Here is a 19,284-nt window from a genome sequence, read left to right as displayed (position 1 = left end):
CGGAGCGCTCCAGGCTCTCTCGCCCGCGACTTCTTTCCCCCGCCCGGCGCCCCAGTCCTCTCGCTCCAGACTTCTCACAGCCGCCCGGCGCTCCCGACTTCTCGCCCGCAACCTCTCGCTACGCGCGTCGGTCCTGCTGCCCTTCTTCCCGCTTACTTCTTTTCTTACCCCATTATCTTTTTATATTGGCATGGACTCGCGGATATTTATTTTCTCCTACGGTTTTAATCTGATGCTATCATTGTTTTGTGGTGGAGTCTTATTTTTATTTACTGTGTAGTTTGCTAAAATATTTCTATACCATAATTTATTAATTTTTTTATTTTGAGAAAAATAGGTGAAAATGCAGATAAGTATGCCTCATTATTCATTAACAATATAATTAATTCCTTAGCAAAACAGAAGCTACACATTTTTAGAATTAATAGGATGGTTAAGGATTTCACATAGAAGATTAACAATACAAATCATTACATGGGTTATAGAAAAATCAAGATGTAAGAATCGATAATAAGCAGTTAGGAAATGTGCTTTGACGTTCCCGCACCAGCAGGTCTCCCTGGCAGGAACTGCTTCTCAGGACCCCAAGCATCTTATTATCACAGAAGGAAGTCCCAAGGGCCCTCTCTTTACTGACCAGGCCACTAGCGAGCTTTCCTGACACACCTCAACTGTTTGCCTTGCAAACAGTGGAAAATAAACTCCAAGCATCCAGCAGAAAAATCGACATTAAGAAACTTTAGGCTCCAAGTAACACAACAATTAAATATGAAGCTCAAGCCAGGTAGACCCTGCTAGCTGCCAACCTAAAGTCCATTCTCCTGTTTTCCTTACTAAAAGAACCCCAATTTCATGAAGGATGGTAGTAGCTAAACATCTAGAAACCTTGATTTCTCTTGTACTTCGGTCATCCATGTCACACAGTCTGCACGAGATACAAGCTGGGCTCCATCACATGGAGTGTCTGGAAGAGCTAAGTGGCAGCATACCCCCTATCCATGGCTGGAAATGCCTGGAGATGCCTCAGCCATTCAGCAACCACAAGATCAAAACCCCAGACTGAGAATGGCAGAGGAGGATGTTAAAAGGAGCTTGGTCTTGTGACTTCCTCAAGTAGTGTCACTGGCTCTGGATTGCCTATTTCTGGACTCTTTGTCAGGTGAGAAAAAATAAAGCTCCTATTTGATTGGGCCTTGGCAATCAAGTTTCAAACCCTAATGGACATGATAGTTGTACATTGCTATTACCAACTAACAGCAGCAAAAGAGAGAAACAAATGATATTTGAAATACTAGCAAGACTTCATAAAAACACAATTATAGGGGAAGATTTAAACATATTATTTTAATAATGTGGCACTTTGTAGATTAAAAAAATAAATAAACAAGTGTGGCAGAGATGGCTAACTGGTTGTCAGGATTCTTGCTCCAGCTCCCTGGTGTGGAGTTGCCAGTCCAGGGAGCTGCCTCACCAGGGCAAGCTGAAGAATGCTGGCAGCCTCTAGAGTCTGGGAACAGCTCCCAGCTGACAGCTGGCAAGAAATGGGGCTCTCAGTCCTACAACCACAAGGAACTGAATTCTGCCAACAACCTGAACAAGCAGGGAAACAGATTCTCAGCGAGAAAAGAACACAACCTTGCTTACATCTTGGTTTTAGCAGTGTGTTGGACTTCTGACCTGCAGAACTGTAAGATAACAAATCTGTGTTAAGCCACTAGGTTTGTGGTAATTTGTTACAGCAGCAATAGAAAACTTGTACACCAGCTACTGTGGAATTTGGCACCTTGAAGCAGGATGTTGCTCTAACAAAAACTTAAAACACATGGCATGAGCCTAAAGGGCAGGCAGTGAGAAAATAGATACCATGGACTAGAACGCTGGAGACTGCATTACCGTGGTCACAAAATGTTAAGCAAACTGCTGGCTGCAATAACTCGGAAGACCAGCAGCAGGCTAGGGCTGGTGGAGTGAATGGCCAGATAGGTGACCAACTGCTGACAGAAGGAGATGAAACTGACAAAGGCTCTAAGCAGACAACACTCATTAAAACTTGACAGTTAAGCAGAGGGACTGAGCCTGGTGGCAGAGATCCCCATAAGGGTCTCACCTTTACCCAAACTCAGTGTTCTAGTGGCCTCAAGGTGGCCACTAAACTGGGCGGGTGGGGGACAGAGGAGAGGAAATAAACTGGTAGTGCAGAATACACCATTGTGTCTCCAAGAAATGCTTGGGTGTGGTTATTGGCAAGGAAACATATTGGAAGCAAAATGGTCAGAAACCTACCAATTTTTGAGGGAACTATTTTATCAAAGAAACCATGACCCTGCCCTACAAAGGCAAAGAATGTAAAACAACCTTCAAGCTCCAAGGTACACCAGGCTGCAAAATCTGTGCAGTTCCGTGAAGGGCATACATTTGCTGTCCACTCCCCATGGTGCCTGGAGAATGGAGAAGGGACCTCCCAGAGGCCAGGCCAAGGATCCCAGAGGACAAGGGAACTGCTCCCAGAGCCACCCTGAGGTCAGGGTGGGACTTCATCAGTGCTGAACGCCTGGGCCTGCCCTTTCTGTGAGAGCCCTGCCTCTGCTCACCCTGTGTGTTGGGAGTTTGGGTGTGGCTCACAATGGGTCCTTTGGCTTCAAGGTCAGTGGATCCCCAGGGTCCTCTGGAACTGGACTGGCTGCTGCATCTGGACAGGACTGTGGCACTCCTTGGGGAAGGGAGTGCTGTGTGGGGGAAAGATGTGGACAGGTACCTGGGGCTGGAGGTGTCTGGCACCACCCTGCTCTGTTTCAGAGGGTGGAGGTCCTGCTGGGATGTGCCTACCCAGGCAGGGGCCCACTTCCCAGGCTTCCTGGTATCCAGGTGTGGCCGCTTGGCTGGTGCTCACCAACTAAGGAACAAAGGGAGTGGGCACAAGTGATGTGGGTCATTTCCAGGGTGCCTCCTCTGCTCTAGGTCTCCTCTTCTGGATGCAGAAACCCTGAGGCTCTAGGGGATAATGGAGTTGTAGGATGGACGGAGCCCATCTCTGAATTCCTCTGTGGAAAAAAGGTGCCCTGGACAGAAGCACCTGCATGCACCTCTATTGTGCTCAACAGCTGGACTTTTCTGGCTTGTTCCAGCATATGCTACCCTCATATACAGCAAGGAGAGAGCATCTGAATGAGACAACTGACAGCTTTGATAAAAAACCCTGCAGCCTAGAAATAATGACTATACAGGCATATCTCGTTTTATTGCACTTTGCATTACTGAACTTCATAAATGTTGCACTTTTCACAAATTGAAGGTTTGTGGCAACTCTGCTTCTAGCAAGTTTATAGGTACAATTTTTCTAACAGCATGTGCTTGTTTCATATCTCTGTGTTGCATTTTGGTAATTCTTGCAATATTTCAAGCTTTTTCATGATTATTGTATCTATTATGGTGATCTGTGATCTTTGATGTAGTAATTGTTTGGGGGCACCACAAAGTGTCCCCATATAAAACGGTGAACTTAATCAACAAATGTGTGTGTTCTGACTGCTCTTCTGACCACCTGTTCCCCCACATCTCTCTCTCCCTCTCCTCAGGCCTCCCTATTCCCTGAGACACAATAATATTAAAATTAGGCCAATTAATAACCTTATAATGGCCTCTAAGTGTTCAAATAAAAAGAAGAGTTGCAAATCTCACAGTCTAAATTAAAAGCTAGAAATGATTAAGCTTAGTGAGGAAAGCATGTTGAAAGCCAAGATAAGTCAAAAGCTAGATTTCTTGCACCAAACAGCCAAGTTGTGAATGCGAAGGAAAAGTTCTTGAAGAGAATTAACATATTGCCACACTAGAAAAAAAATTTTTTTCCTTGAGGCCACAGTGTTTTATCACAAAAATAGAATAAAAACTTTGAAAACAAAATGATCCTTTCTAATTCAATGAAAAATTTGTTTTTTATTGTTTTTCTGTGTGTGAGTTATATGCAACTTGAAAAATAGTTCTCTCCTCTCCCAAGGTAACAAGACATGTGAGTTACATATGCTTCACGAAGCCCTAGGCTCAAAACTAACATGAGTTAAATACAACTCATATGGCAGTTAATGGGTTAAAAATGCTCCAGTCAACATACAAATGATAAGAAAGCAAAACAGCCTTGTTGCTGACAGGGAGTTTTAGCCATCTGGACAGATCAAACCAACTGTAACATTCCCTTCAACCAAAGCCTAATCCAGAGCAATGCCCTAACTCTTCAATTCTATGAAGGCTGAGAGAAGTGAGGAAGCTGCAGAAGAAAGTTTGAAGCTAGCAGACGTTGGTTCATGAGATTTAAGGAAAGAAACCATCTCCATAACATAAAAGTGCAAGGTGAAGCAGCAAGTGCTGATGGAGAAGCTGCAGGTTATCCAGAAGATCCAGCTAAGATCATTGAGGAAAGTGGCTACACTAAACTACAGATTTTTGTTGTAGACAAAAATAGCCTTCTGTTGGGAAAAGATGTCATCTAGGACTTTCATAGCTAGAGAGAAGTCAATGCCTGGCTTTAAAGCTTCAAAGGACAGGCTGACTCTCTTGTTAGAGGCTAATGCAGCTGGTGACTTTAAGAATCTACTGCTTAGAAAAAGATTCCTTTCAAAATATTACTTTTTTTTTTTTAAGAGACACAGGGTCATGCTCTGTTGCCCAGCTCACTATAATCTTAAACTCCTGGGCTCAAGTGATCCTCTCATCTCTGCTCCTGAGTGGCTCGCCCCGCTGCCGGACTCTGCCTCCTGCTCGTGGTCTCTTCCAGGGGGCATTCGCGGATGCCCCAGGGGAGCCCCATGGTCTGTGCCGCTTCCGCTGACTTCCTGGGACTCACATTTCGCAGCCACTAAACCAACCACACCGCAGACTCAGAAAGAGTCCCAGCCCCATCCGTGCTTCCCCCAGACTCCGGGCTGCGGCGGAGGCGGCCCCGGGGCGGGGCAGTCACCGCCCGGGTGCCCATAGGACAGGCGGCTCCTAGGGCACGCTCAGGCGGGGCGCGTCCCTGAAGTGCAGGCTACAGGTCGGGGGCCGGGGACACCCCAGCCCCAGCCCCAGCCCCAGCCCCACACGCGGAGAAGCCGCGACTCTGGGCCTGAGCGCCCCCTGCGCAGCTCTGCCAGCGCCCCCAGGCGGCCGCCGACCCCGCTGTGCACGCGCGCCATCCGGCCCTCCAGCTGCGCGTGCCTGTGCGTCAGCCGCCTACATTTCCCAGAAGGCCCCGGGCGCGGGTGCCGCCTTCTTCTTCCCGCGGGTCGCGTTGACTGTGGCGACGGCGCCCTCTGCCGGCAGTGTGGGGAGGTGGCGACGGGCCTGACTGGCCGCCTTCTCTGAACCTGGGCGCGGCCGAGGCGCTGGGCTGGGCACCCGCGGTGTCCAGAGTCGGACTCCGACTCCGACTCCAATTTTTCAGACTCCGACTCAGACTCCGATAACGACTCCAACTTCTCAGACTCTGATAACGACTCCCCAGACTCTGACTCCAACTGCCCAGATTCCGATTCCGACAACGATTCCGACAATAACTCCTCAGACTCCGACTCAGGACTGCAAAGCCTGAACCCCCTATGGTGCTTCCCCCGCCCCCGCCAAGATGCCCACAGAGCCCCGACCCTGGCCTGTGACCCAGACTTACTTTCCCACACCCCGGGTGTTCCTGTCAGAGTATTTTTCAATGCACGGAAACCCAGTGGCTTAGAGACAGTTTGTTTAGAAACTACAGAGGGGTAATTCCCTCAGTCAAAGAGGTGTGAATTTCAGAAACATTAAATTTATTGGATTTACTTTCCCCTAAAATTTTTAAAGAACATTTCAAACATGCAGGAAATGTAAATGAATTTTGTGTACACCCACTGTACCCAGCCCCTAGATTAGATAACTAACATTTGACCATATGTGCTTTGTCATTACCCACGTATCTATTATTGGATCTATTTTGATGATAATCAAACGGGATTAACAGTGACTATGGATTCAAACAGACTGGCTTCTGCCAATTATTAGTACAGATGTTTTCTAGCGCCATACACTCAGACAAAAGACTTCAACTCTCTAAAACTTTGTCATTTGAAAATCAGAGTAGAGTAGGTAATGTAGAGAGCTGTGTGAGGACTGCGTTAGCTGGTATCTGTGTGATCGGCACACCATAAACCCTCAATGCAAATTCGCTATTATTACTACCTTATGGAGCACGTTTAGGAAGAATTTCTAGAAGTGGAATTCCTAGATTCTAGGGAGGATGGTATGAATCTTTTAAATAGTTATATATTATGAAATTTCCCTTCCCAGCAGCGTGAGAAGGCCACCACCATCCATGCTCAGCAGCAGGGACTCATGTTCTTTAATCTTTGCATATCTCTATTGTTTCCTGTTGCTGTGTAACAACTTACTACAAACTTAGCAGCTTAAAACAACATACATTTATTATCTCACAGTTCTTGCAGGTTGAGAGTCTGAGCATAGCTTAACTGGATCCTCTGTTTTAGGGTGTCCAGAGATGGCAATCAAGCTGTCAGTTGGCTACATTCTCATCTGTAAACTTTACTGGGGAAGAATCTGCTTTCAAGTTCATTCAGGTTGTTGGCTGAATCCATTTCCTTGCAGCTATAGAGCTCACAGCCACTTGCTTCTTCCAGGCCAGCAGGAGAGAGTCTCTAACTAAGCCCTCTTTTAAAGGCTTCCAACTGACTGGGGACATCTGCAAATTCCCTCAGCTTTGCCAGATAACTTAAACTAATCATGGTGTAACAACAGGAGGCGCCATAAGGTGCCATCTTAGAATTTTGTCTACCACAATATCCAATTGAGAAATTGAAATGTGTTGTTCATTTAACTTACATGTCCTTAATAACCAGCCTGTTTGCACATTTCCTGTATGTCTGTTCATTAGATACCCAATTTTTGAGGGGACTGGCCACTTTGCATTGTCTACCCATTTCTATGCTGGAGTCTATTTCACATTGTGTATGAACTTTTATGTAGAAGGCCCCGCCCCCTTCCTCTGATTTTCCTATCTGGCTTCTCCAGGTGTCACAGTTCAGAGTCAGCAGACACAGACAGAGTTAGAAGTGCAAAAGGCTGGGCATGGTGGTCTGTAGTCCCAGCTACTCTGGAGGCTCAGGTGGGAGGATGGCTTGAGTCCAGGAGTTTCAGGCCAAGGGGCCTTTGTACATGCCTGTGAATAGCCACTGCCCTCCAGCCTGGGCAACGTAGTGAGATACTGTCAAGAAAGAAAGAAAAAGATAGAGAGAGAAAAGGAAGGAAGGAAGGGACGGAGGGAAGGAAGGAAGGGAGGAGAGAGAAAGAAAGAGAAAGAAAGAAGAAAAGGAAGGAAGGAAAGAAGGGAGGGAAGAGAAAAGAAGTTCAAAAGGTTTATTGGGGAGTAACATCAGTGAGAGAAAGAAAAATAACGAAAAGGGGAGAAAGCACGATTGGGCAGGAAGCACTGTCAGACTACAATGCTGCCCAGCAGTAAGCTCCAGAGCAAAGACTACCCTCTTGTTAGAGAACTCCTTCATTGAAAGCAAACCTACGAGCCCTTTGACCAAGTCTTTGCTCACTCACTGGCCAGAGATCACTGGGAAAGGAGAGTGGCCTTGGCTGTCCAAAAGAGCCCACAGATGGCAGCAGGTCCCTCCTTGAAGGGGCATCTGGGCAGTGGCCACCCCAAATGTCTATCCTTGGTGACATCTCCTCTGCTGGCACACCCACTGCTCTTGGCTAAAGAATAAGATCCTTTACTTAGTTTCCAAGGCCATGCCTGATCTGACCTCTGCCCCCAGTTCTGTCAGATTTAGTCTCCTTGGTATGTGGCCTCTGATATTCTTTCGACTCATGGACCTCTCCAACAAACACAGAAAACACAGTGTCCACAAAAATGGTATCATTTCTTTTAAAATTAGAATTAAAAATGAATATTATTCAACCTGGACTGTATTCATCCTTACACTAATGCAATCATAAAATGTAATTTTTCTTTTTTATTCTTTTTTTTTTTTTAATGGAGGAAGGAGCCCACAAAGGGCAAAGTGCATTAGGCTTGGGAAAGAAATTCAGAGTTTACCCTGTGGTGCTCACAACTAGCTTCTCTGCCGCCACAGGGGACCCCTGTCCTCCCTATCCCTTCTTCTAGTCTGCACCTCGTTTTATCAGATTCCCCACTGCTGATGGCTCTCTAGCCTATAGCCCCAGCCCAGACTTCCCTGACCTCCAGACTGAAGCGGCTGCCTATCTCCTTGACGCTCCACTCAAAGGGGCTAACGAGTGTTTTACTTACCCCAAATCAAGCTCCAGTCTCACCCCGCACTCCCACCCCTGCCCCTTTCACAGGCTGGCCCTTCTCTGTCACCAGCATTTCTATTCTTCCTTTTGCAGGCCAAAGCTTTACCAGTCCCTGGACTCCCCTCATTCATAACCTGCCTGTGACTGGGCAGCAGGTCTCACCAGTGTAAGGCTCAGCCTTACCCAGGATGCAGGCTGTTGACTGCCTTCCTGGCTGCTACTCTGCCCTAAGCTGCAATGATCTTTTTTGGGGATTGTGTCACCAACATTGAAACTGCCTATATTAAAATTATGTAAAGCCATAAGGCAGAAATAGTAATAAAAGTCTGATTTTTATAAAAGTATGGATATAGCCGGAAGTTAACCAGCCACTGTTCCCTCAATTCCTTATTGCTGTAACTGCTCTCTGCTTAAGTGGCACGTATCCTCCCTGACAGGGGCAAGATTTGTGACTTCCGTAATAACTTCTATAGGTAGCATTGCTGTTGTGAAGCCTAAGATTGGTCTTTGAGATATTTTTCAGACTCTGCATTCAGGGGTACCCACTGATGTTAACCGGACCCATGCACATTCGTGGGAACTGATCCAACAAGCCTTGAGACCCCCTACCCAGGAAATGTCCCAGCTGAGATGATTTCTGCTTCCCAACCAATGAGTTCCATCCCCAGCCATTCAGCAGACCCAATTCCCTAGTCCTCTGCTCACCAACCCACCTTTAAAAATCTTAGCCCCCAAATTCTCAGGGAGATGGATTTCAGAAATTACTACTATCTCCTCGCCTGGCATCTTTTGAAATTAAACTTTTTCTTTGCTGTAACCCCTGCTGTCTTGGTATATTGGCCTTTACTGGGCTGTGGGCAAGGGACCTGGCTTGGCTATAACAATCTCCCTGCTTCCACCCTTGTCCTTAAGTCTATTTCCCTATAGCAGCTAGAGGGATCCCACAACACCTCCCTCCTTTGCTCAGAATTTTCAAGGGCACCCCGCTCCCCCAGGGTAAAAGCCAAAATCTGCACCAGGGCCTGCAAGACCTGGCTGGACCAGGCCCTATAACCCCTCTGAGCTCATCGTCCACTCCTTCCCCTAGACTCGCTCTGCCCCAGCCACTCTGCTCTTCTCCCTGGTCTTCCACCATGCACCACGTACTCCCACCCCAGGGCCTTTGCAGGTGCTGTTCCCCTGCCTGAAACATCCTTCCACCAGACATCTGCCCAGCTCATTTCTTTACCTCTTTAGGTCTTTACTCATACCTATATATTACCTTTTTTTTTTTTTTTGCTCTCCCTTAATTAGAACAAAAGGCAGGGGTTTGTCTGTCCTGTTCACTGCTCACCTTGGCATCTCCAACAATGCTTGGCACATCCTGGGCACTTAGTAGACAGTGAGTAACTGAAAAACAGTCAATTGAATTGTTGGGCTCAGTTTTTTACTGCCTTCCCTGAAGGAGGATTACATGTCCCCACACATTGCTAGTGACTTGCAGGGCCTCCCTGTGGGAGTGGGAAGAAGGCATATATATGTGATATATGTGATATGTGTGTGTGTGCATGCTATACATATACATAGACACATAAATGTCTACATTTGTACATATAGTTATATATTACAAATATATATCTAAAGAAAGATGGAAGAATAAACTAAAACCTAATAAAAAATTATTTATCCACAGGTGGTAGGGGGACCAGTGTGTAAAGGACAGGTATAGAAGGTGGACTTCTCTGAGTATACATTGTTTTATTGTTTTGGCATAGTATAAATGGCTTATAGAATTTAAATTTTTAAAAGACCCTATCTAAGAGAAATACAGTTTAATCTTCTTAAATTAATGGTCTTCATAAAAATTCATTTTTAAATGTTGCTTAAGAAGAGAAAAGTGGGGAGGAAATTGCCCAACGCCCTCCCTGAGTACAGCCTGGGGGGACACTAACTGTCCCCCTCCAGCAGTGGACACCCTCCCAGCAGTCACTCACGTGGCTGTTTGGCAAGCTGCCATGACAGCACCTCCCTGGCTGACTGGTGGCAATGTGGGCACCTGACCCTAGCTGGGCCGCTCACAACCCTCCCCTAGGACTGTGGAGCTAGGAACATGGAAACTGGAAGATAAACAAATCAGGATCCATTAATGATGCTGCTGTCCCCACCAAGTCTCTAAGTTCTGGCAGCTGAAGGCCAGAAGCTGCCTTTTGCTATAGCAAAGCTCTTCATTGCTTGAGTTCCAAGACAAGTCCCCTTTATTTCCACAACTCCTTACTGTAAGCTATGACTAGTGTCAACTAAAAGAGCTTTATTTGGATCATGATCTAAACATTTCAGCATATTTCCTTTTACTAGTTTTCTTCCCTTTGTGCATGTTTTCTCCCCTTAAGATCATACCATATAGAGTTGTTCTCATTCTGCTGTCATGTAACATTATATCAAGATTAAAAACAGCTGGGTGTAGTGGCTCCACCCTGTAATCCCAGCACTTTGGGAGGTGGAGGCAGGAGGCCAGGAGTTCAAGCCCAGCCTGGGTAACATATCAAGATCCTGTCGGTACAAATTTAAAAAATTTATCCAGGCATGGTGGTGCACGCCTATAGTCCTAGCTACTTGGGAGGCTGAGACAGAGAGATTCCTTGAGCCTAGGAGTTCAAGGTTATAGTGAGCTATGATTGTACCACTGCACTTCAGCCTGGGCAACAGAGGGAGATCCTGTCTCAAAAAAAAAAAAAAAAAGATTAAAAAAATGACCATTCTGTCTGACAATAAGCCAAGGAGCAAAGCTCTTTGTTTACATTGCTACAGGGAATGTGTATCAGTCAGCTATTGCCACAGTAAGACTGTGCAACAAACTGACCCCAAAATTCAGTGGCTTAGGACAATAGTCATTTATCCTGGCTCATGAGTCTGCAGGTCAACTGTTCAAGGCTGGCCTTCTCTGGGCTGACCTTCAGGCTTCCGGTGGGGATCAGATCTGCTTCCTTTGTCTCATCCTCCTGTCAACCTAACAGAAGATGCTGACACAAAATTAATGTAAGTAGATAGTTTATTTGGGCCAAGCTTGAGGATTGCAACCTGGGAGGATCAATTCAAGCTGCTCTGAGTATACACTCCAATTAGCAGCAGTTACAAGTGGATTTTTAAAGGCAAAAAAGGGGGACAGGGAATGGGCTGTCATTCTTTCTTTTCCTTCCTTCCTTCCTTCCTTCTTTTTCTTTCTTTCTCTCTCTCTCTGTTTCTCTCTTTCTTTCTTTCCTCCTCTCTCTTTCTTTTTCTTTCCCTGTCCCCACCTTTCTTTCTTTTAGAGATGGGGGCCTCACACTGTCATCCAGGCTAGAGTACAGTGGTGTGATCATAGCTCACTGCAGTCTGGCATTCCTGGGCTCAAGCAATCTTCCTGCCTCAGTCTCCAAAGTATCTAGGACTACAGGTGTGTACCACCATGCCTAGCTAATTTTTCTCACTTTTTGTAGAGATGGGTTCTATGTTGCCCATGCTGGTCTCAAACTCCTGGCCTCAAGGAATCCTCCCACCTTGGCCTCCCAAAGTGCTGGGATTACAGGCATGAGCCACTGCACCTGGCCCAATCTCACCATTTTCTGTCCAGCACTTAAAATTATCTGTTTTTTTAAATCTAGTTTGGGAAACTATAATCAAAAGCAAAGAGACAATGAGAATGCAAGGCATTTGTCTTAGAACCATACGCTGTCCTGAAAATGGAAAGTGTCACGAGGAGTGAACTCCATCCCTCCACACTTGGAGACCAGGAGTGTAAAGTTCACTTATAGGAGCAGCAGGAGGACCAGGAGACATGAGTGGAACAAATGATGCTTGACAAAACACTTATTCAGGAGCAAGGCTGAAATAATAAGGAATTTAGGCAACATGTTAAGTAGAATTCAAGTCTTCTTCCACTATACAATATTCCTACCAGTAAACACAACCACATACATGACTCATTGTAAAACGGTGTTCAGGATTAATCAATTACCATTTAGAATGCAGAGAAAAACCCTGAAAATCATGATTTTGGGAATACTTTCAGTTGACACACTCAATTTCTTGAACTGGTAAATAGTATAATGTAGAAAAGTCTTACAAATGAAATATATGTGGTAAATCTTTTAAATGTAGCACAAACTTCAGTAGATGTAAGGGAATTCATGCAGGAGAGCATATATTTAAATGTAAGTAATGTGGGAAAGTCTATTCACAGCAGCTCCTCCTCCCCATCTTTGGCTCCAGAGAACTCACACAGGTGACAAACCCTACAGATGTCCTGAGTGTGAGAAATCCCTGTTTGTGCTAAATAACTTTCTGACATCAGAGAAGTCATACTGGAGAGAGATCTTATAAATGTAATACATGTAGAGAAGTCTTTAAACAGAGCTCAGCCCATTTGAACTATGAGCAAACTCTCTCAGGAGATACTAAAAAAGATTTCTTTCAGTATGTTTCAGAACATACAGGAGAGCAATCCTATAAATGTAATCACTGTAGAAATGGCTGTAGGTACAAATTACCTCTTATTCAGTATGAGATAATTTATACTTGTGAAACAGTCTATATTTACAGTGAATTTAGGAAACTCTTTTAAAGGAGTTTTTTAAAGGAGTGACCAGTTAACCCTACCTCTAAGAATCTATAAAGGAGAGAAACTGTATGAATGTGATCATTCAGGGAAAAGTCTCCCACTTTGCTCCTTCCTTACTCAAAATCACAGAATGTACACTGAAGAGAAGAATGAGGGATGTTGTCATCATGGAAAGGCTTCAGACTTAGCTTAGTCCTTATGATGCAGCACCAGAGAACTCATACTGGGGAAAGTCCCTATACATCCAATCGGTGTGGAAGAGCCCTCAGGAGGTGTTTTCACATTATTCAACATGAGAGGACTCATACTGGAGAACACTATGAAGGTAGTCAATGTTGGCAAGATTTCAACCATGGCTTTTACCTTATTTGACACCAAGAAATTCATGCAGATTAGAAAAACTCATTGAACAAAATCAACATGGAAAAGGTATTGGTTGGAATTCCATTTTTTTGACACCAGAGATAGACCACAAAGGAGGCAAAGTCTGCACGTTACTTTTGACCTACAAGCAAGTACCTGAATATAGTAAGTCTGTGTGCTTGTGGCTCCCTGCAGTCAAACATCAGCAGGTATAAGCAGTTCTCTATGTATGTCCTTAATTTGCCATAGAAACACCATTTAAGGGGGCCTCAGGGTCTATGCCTGATGGGCAATGTCTCATACATATGACTGCCATAGATAATCAAATGTAAATATTATCAATGATAACAGCATATCTACCTTTCTACATCATATATGAATCAAAGAAGTACAAAACTTGAGTAGTGGTGCAGGAATCATACATCCTTTAGCATCACGGTGATCAACATATGTATAGTTTTATAATATTTACAGAAGAGGGCTGAAGGATATGCCATCCATTTTTTCCCTGAATAATCCAAAATGTTGTCACTTCAAACAAATTTGAGAGATTTATACTACCTTATCAATGTTTCACCAACGACACTCTACTTTAAACTTAAAGAGAGGTATAATAAAGAGTCGTGTGTATGTTCACATTTCTAAAGGCATTGCCAGTGTTCAGGCAGGATTCAAAAGACATACCACTGCCTGTTGATGTGTCCATACTCCAAGGATAACACAGACCTCACAAACATCAACCAAAATCCCTCACAAAGGGCAGACGGTCTAAGCAGCACTGGCTTTCTCTACTGAAACCCTGGACACTAGAAGACAAGTAAATATTCCAGAAACAAAAGGACTATGATGTTAAAATTTTATGCTCAAGAAAGATATCACTCATGTATGAGAGAAGAGTTTTAAGGGTTCAAACACTGTACTCCTTCTGGGAAAATTCCCCCAAAAAACATAATAGTAATTACTCACAACAGAAGTATGAGCCATGTCCCCAAAAGACATACAAAATGAAGTTCACAGAAGCTCTCGTCATAAGAGCCAAAACCCATATACAGACCAGCAGTCCATTAGTAATCAAAAGAACAAGTAAAATGTGGCACATCCACATAGTGGAATACTACTCCACAAATTAAAAAGAATGAACTACTGATATATACAACTTGGCTAAATCTCAAAAATATTACACTGAGTGAAAGAATCCAGACATAAAACACTATAGACTGCATGATTCCATTTATATGAAGTCTGAGAACAGGAAAAACCAGTTGATGGTGATAATCAGGACAGTGGTTACCTCTGGGAGGTGATATTGCCCAGGAAGTAATATAGAGTTTTGAAAACATATTTTCTCTTGACCTGAGTGATGGATACATAGGTGTCTACATATATAAAAATTCATCAAGCTGTAGAGATTAGGACTTTATGCCTGTTACCATAGATACATACATATATTTATATTTAATTCAAGTATGAGATATTGGGTTTGGGGGAGGGGGAAGGAGAGGGTTAGGGTTATATCTTATACTTCAATTTAAAAACTTAAAACTATGTGCCAGTTGACGAGATACAAAGGACCCATGCTGTAGTTTTAAACAGTCTCAAAACAAAGACAAAACAAATGGATCTGCCACTGCTGTTGTACAGGTCAGGATGCTTGCTGTACTAGTAACAGCAAATCCACCTCAAACTGGCTAACACCATCACAGGATTTTTTACTCACATGCCTGGAGAGTTAGGCAGCCAGTATAGCTTTATGATCAGTATGATGCAGCAGTTCAACAACGTCTACAAATACTCAATTTCCCCCCACCTTTCCCCTCAGCTGTCTGCCATACTGCTTATTCATAAACTGGCTCCCATTGACAGAAATATGCTGCCAACAGAGACTGAATATGCTTCCTTAGCTTCCCTCAAGAGACTGGGTTTTGCTCCGTGTTACTTTCCTATTGCTGCTGTAACAAAGCACTACAAACTTAGTGTCATAAAACAAGAGACAAGAGAAATCTTGAAACAAGAGAAATTTATTCTCTTATAGTCCTAGAGGCCAGAAGTATGAAATCAACATCACTGGGACAAAATCAGGGGGTTGGCAGGGTTGTGCTCCCCTTGGAGGCCCCAGGAGAGAATTCACTCCTTGCTTCTTCCAGCTCCTGGTGGCCACTGGCATTGCTTGGCTTGTGTCTGCATCACTCTACTCTCTGCCTCTGTGGTCATATCACCTCTTCCTTTTCTGTGTTATGTGTGGTCAAATCTCTCTCTGCCTCCCTCTTATAAAGATATATGTGGATGCATGCACAATCCGGATAATATCCCCATCTCAAGATCTTTAAGTACATCTGTAGACCCTGTTTCTATATAAAGTAACGTTCACAGGTTCCAGGGATTAGGACCTAACATGTTTGGGGACCACTTTTCAGCCTACCACACTCTCTTAATCAAAATGCTGGGCTTCACTCACAGTTTATGTTCAACATTTTGATCCAATTGCCATGGACAAGAGAATGTCTTGTATTGACTTGCTTGGACCAGGGTGCTTGTACATACCTGGATTAATCACTCTGGCAATGGTCATAGAATAAGGCCACGTAGCTATGCCCGGTGAAGTCATCCCCTGGGGCCGAGTTTGAGGGACAACCTCACCCATAGCTGCCTAAAAGGGTATCTGCATGAGTGGAGACGTCTCACACACGAACCTGGAGGTTCTCCTCTCTCCCTATGAGAACCCTTTGAAATGCTGGCTTCCCTCCTAAACCCAAGTCAGAGCTCACATTCTTCCCTTATACTCAGTGGAATGCCACCTTTCCTTCCCAAGATTCCCATCAAACCCTCAACCAGGGTTCCCCACCTCCTTGCTGCTCCCTGGATGTTGAGACTTCACTCCATTCCAGATCTTTGCCAGCAGCAAGTCCAGAAACTTCCAGCATCAGCTGCACTCATATCTGGCTTGTGGCCTTGTATCTCAACTTGAGGGAGAGGCCTCTGGGGCAGATGAACTCCAAGCAGACTTCTATGCCAGCTACTGTTGCTGTGCCACCCACCTTCATTGCCCAGATGCCAAAATACCAGCCATTCTTCTTTACAGCTTTTCTCAGGGCCAGGACATGGATGCATGTGTCAATCCTGGCTGATGGAGTCTGAACAAGTCTACAACAGAGAAAGCATCTGAAAATGTTCTATTCCTTCCTGTTGCAGGGATAGTAATGTCCACGTCCTAATCCCCAGAGGCTGTTCATGTTAGCTCACATAGCAAAAGGGACTTTGCAGATGTCATTAAGGATCTCGCGATGGAGAGATATCCTGGATTACTTGTGGTGGGATCAATATAATCACAAATGTCCTTGCATAACATAAGGCAGGAATCAGAGTCAGAATCAGAGAAAGCAATGTGATGACGGAAACAGATGTTAGAGTCAGAGAGAGATGTGAAGATGTGACACTACTGGCTTTAAAGATGAGGAAAGGGCCATGAGCCAAGAGATGCAGGTGGTCTCCAGAAGGCGGAAAAGGCAAAGACATGGATTCTTTCCTAGATCCTCCAGAAGAAATGCAGCCCTGTTGACACCTTGATTTTAGCCCAGTAAGACCATTTTGGACTTGTGACCTCCAGAGCTGTGAGATAAATTTGTGTGACTTTCAGACATAAATTTCTGGTACTTTGTTACAGTGACAATAGAAAACAATCACTCTCCCTGATGCCAACTTCCTCAGCCAAATGTCATCTGGCTATATTTGGTACTTGGAACTATGAAGACCACCCTGAGACCATTAGAACATGAGCCTTAGGAAAAGTCAAGACAATATGCTGAGGAAGCTTGAGCCAAAAGATGGACAGTGCCTGGCTATGGGCCATAGTTGAACCCAGGAGTCAGCACTAGGAGCCCTTGCCTCTGGATTTAATACAATTTAAGATAACGAATGGTGGCATATTCTATGACTTGTGCCAAAAAGACATCTTACATGATGACATTTTCCTGCTCCTCCCAGCTCTGCTCTCAAGTCTCTTCCTCAGTCATGCTAAGTCACAACTTGGGGATTCCTAGAGGCAGCTGTCACAGGTAACCAGGCTCTGCAGGCTCAGGATGACCCTTGTGGGCCTGACTCAGAGTCACTCCTTGGGAGGGGGATGCTCCATGAAGAGAAGGGACCCATTGCACTCAGCAGGAAGGGCCCATAGCCTCAGCTGTAGTCTCAGAGGCATGGCCAAGGGGCTGCACAGATAGCAAGGAGACATTCCAGAGATCCAGGGGCACGTTGTACAAACAAGTTCTGGACATAGTGGATTCAAGTTACACATGCAGACGTAGGTACCATCTCCCACTTATTCCCTGCCCTTCATCGTGGGCAGCATAAGAGTCCTCTCTGGGTGAAAAAAGGTGCTCAGAACAAACCACACACCTCCAATCAAAAAATATCATGCTAACTTGCTGAACCACAGAATGGTTCCCTCTACCACCACCCTCTGGCGCCAAAGTTCTGTGATTACAACTGTATGCTATTAATGACTTTGAAGACTAAATTTATTGGCAAAAGCAAAGAATACTTTTGGATTAGTAATTTCTGCAGGCATTTTCCTTCAGATGAGTTTGAATCCAATTTGTTCTCATGAAGGATACCAATCAGTTCCTTCCCTCACATTTTGAGGAGGAGGGAAGTATAAACCAAAGTTCAAGGGCCAAGCCCCCCAAAAGGCTCCATTGTAATCCTATTTGTTCTTTTATTGTATCTAGTGATGAATTTGGGAGAACATTGGCTTTGGTGTCCTGGAACATGATAAGCATTTTCATTTATGTAAATTTACTTGTAATTCTTTCCAAAATGTATCTTCACATAGGTCCCTGCATTTCCTGACAAATTAATCTCAAATACATTATGTTTTTATGATTCCATTTTCAAAGGAATCTCCTTTTTAATATATTTGTTAAGGTGATAGAGATTTTGTGTGTGCATTTGTGTGTCGTGACTTATGCATTTCTATTTCTTATTCTGTCTGACTTATCTCACTGATTTTTAAAATTTTCAGTTGGGTTTTCTAAGTATGTTCATGTTGTTTGTTAGTAAATGCATTTTTATGTTTTTCTCCAATAGTTTCACCACGTAAAGTCTGTTTCATGTCTTATTTGCATTAACAAGAACATCCAGGATTCTAAAGTTAATATTCCTGAGAGCAAATTTCATGTTCTATGTACATATCCTTCCATGGTTGCTGAAGAGAGGAGTAAACAAGAACAAGACTCAAGAAGAAAGGGTGGGAGTCAATTTTCATCAGGGAGGAAAAGATTGACTTCCTAAAGCAGAGAAATATTGAGATGGCTGTGTTCAGGACCAGTAGGAAGTGCCTGGCTGGCTTATTCCTTGTCTATACCTTAGTGGCCAAAGAACAAGATGATCCCACACTGAGGACAGCAAGAGGAAACATGGGAGCCCAGTCCTAGGTGACATCAGTGGGCAGTTTAATCAGCACCAGGAACCACCCACTTGCAGATTTTCTATTCTGTGAGAAAATAGTGTTATTTAGGTTTTCATTTATTTACAACCAAACCCACTCTAGTGGAAACAGGGTGCAAATGTGTGGACTGGATTATTCCAAACCTGCCTCACTGGTTTGTCCTGCATTCTGGATTTCTGAATTCTTCTTTGAGGCAGGCTATTTTCTGGAGGCTGTTTGTGGTAAGCCTCTGCTCAGAGCTCAGACTTTGTGCTTTTCCCCCATGTGTTATGTCCAGTGTGGATTATCTTGACATTGACCTTATCTTTGATATAGGGGAAAATGAACAAAGAATAAATAAGTAGCAGTAATAAATAGACCAAAGAGCTTCTTTTCTGGAAAATAAAGCTATGATACTAATAATTTACAGGTAAAACACTGATTAATCTACCCATACTTCTCCAATCTGAAGTTCTCAAGCTCTGAGGAGTTCAGAGATGTGTCCTGGAGGCTCACATTTTAAAGATAAAAAGATACATCTTTCTTTTTAAAAATTATTTTAAAACATGTGTCCCCATCACATGGAACAACTTGAGATGCTCTGTATCATGAAACAAAGACAGAGCATGGTGAATGAAGA

This window comes from Lemur catta, chromosome 19, assembly GCF_020740605.2.
Source record: "Lemur catta isolate mLemCat1 chromosome 19, mLemCat1.pri, whole genome shotgun sequence".
Taxonomy (NCBI): domain Eukaryota; kingdom Metazoa; phylum Chordata; class Mammalia; order Primates; family Lemuridae; genus Lemur; species Lemur catta.
Note: the sequence above shows the minus strand (reverse complement) of the source record.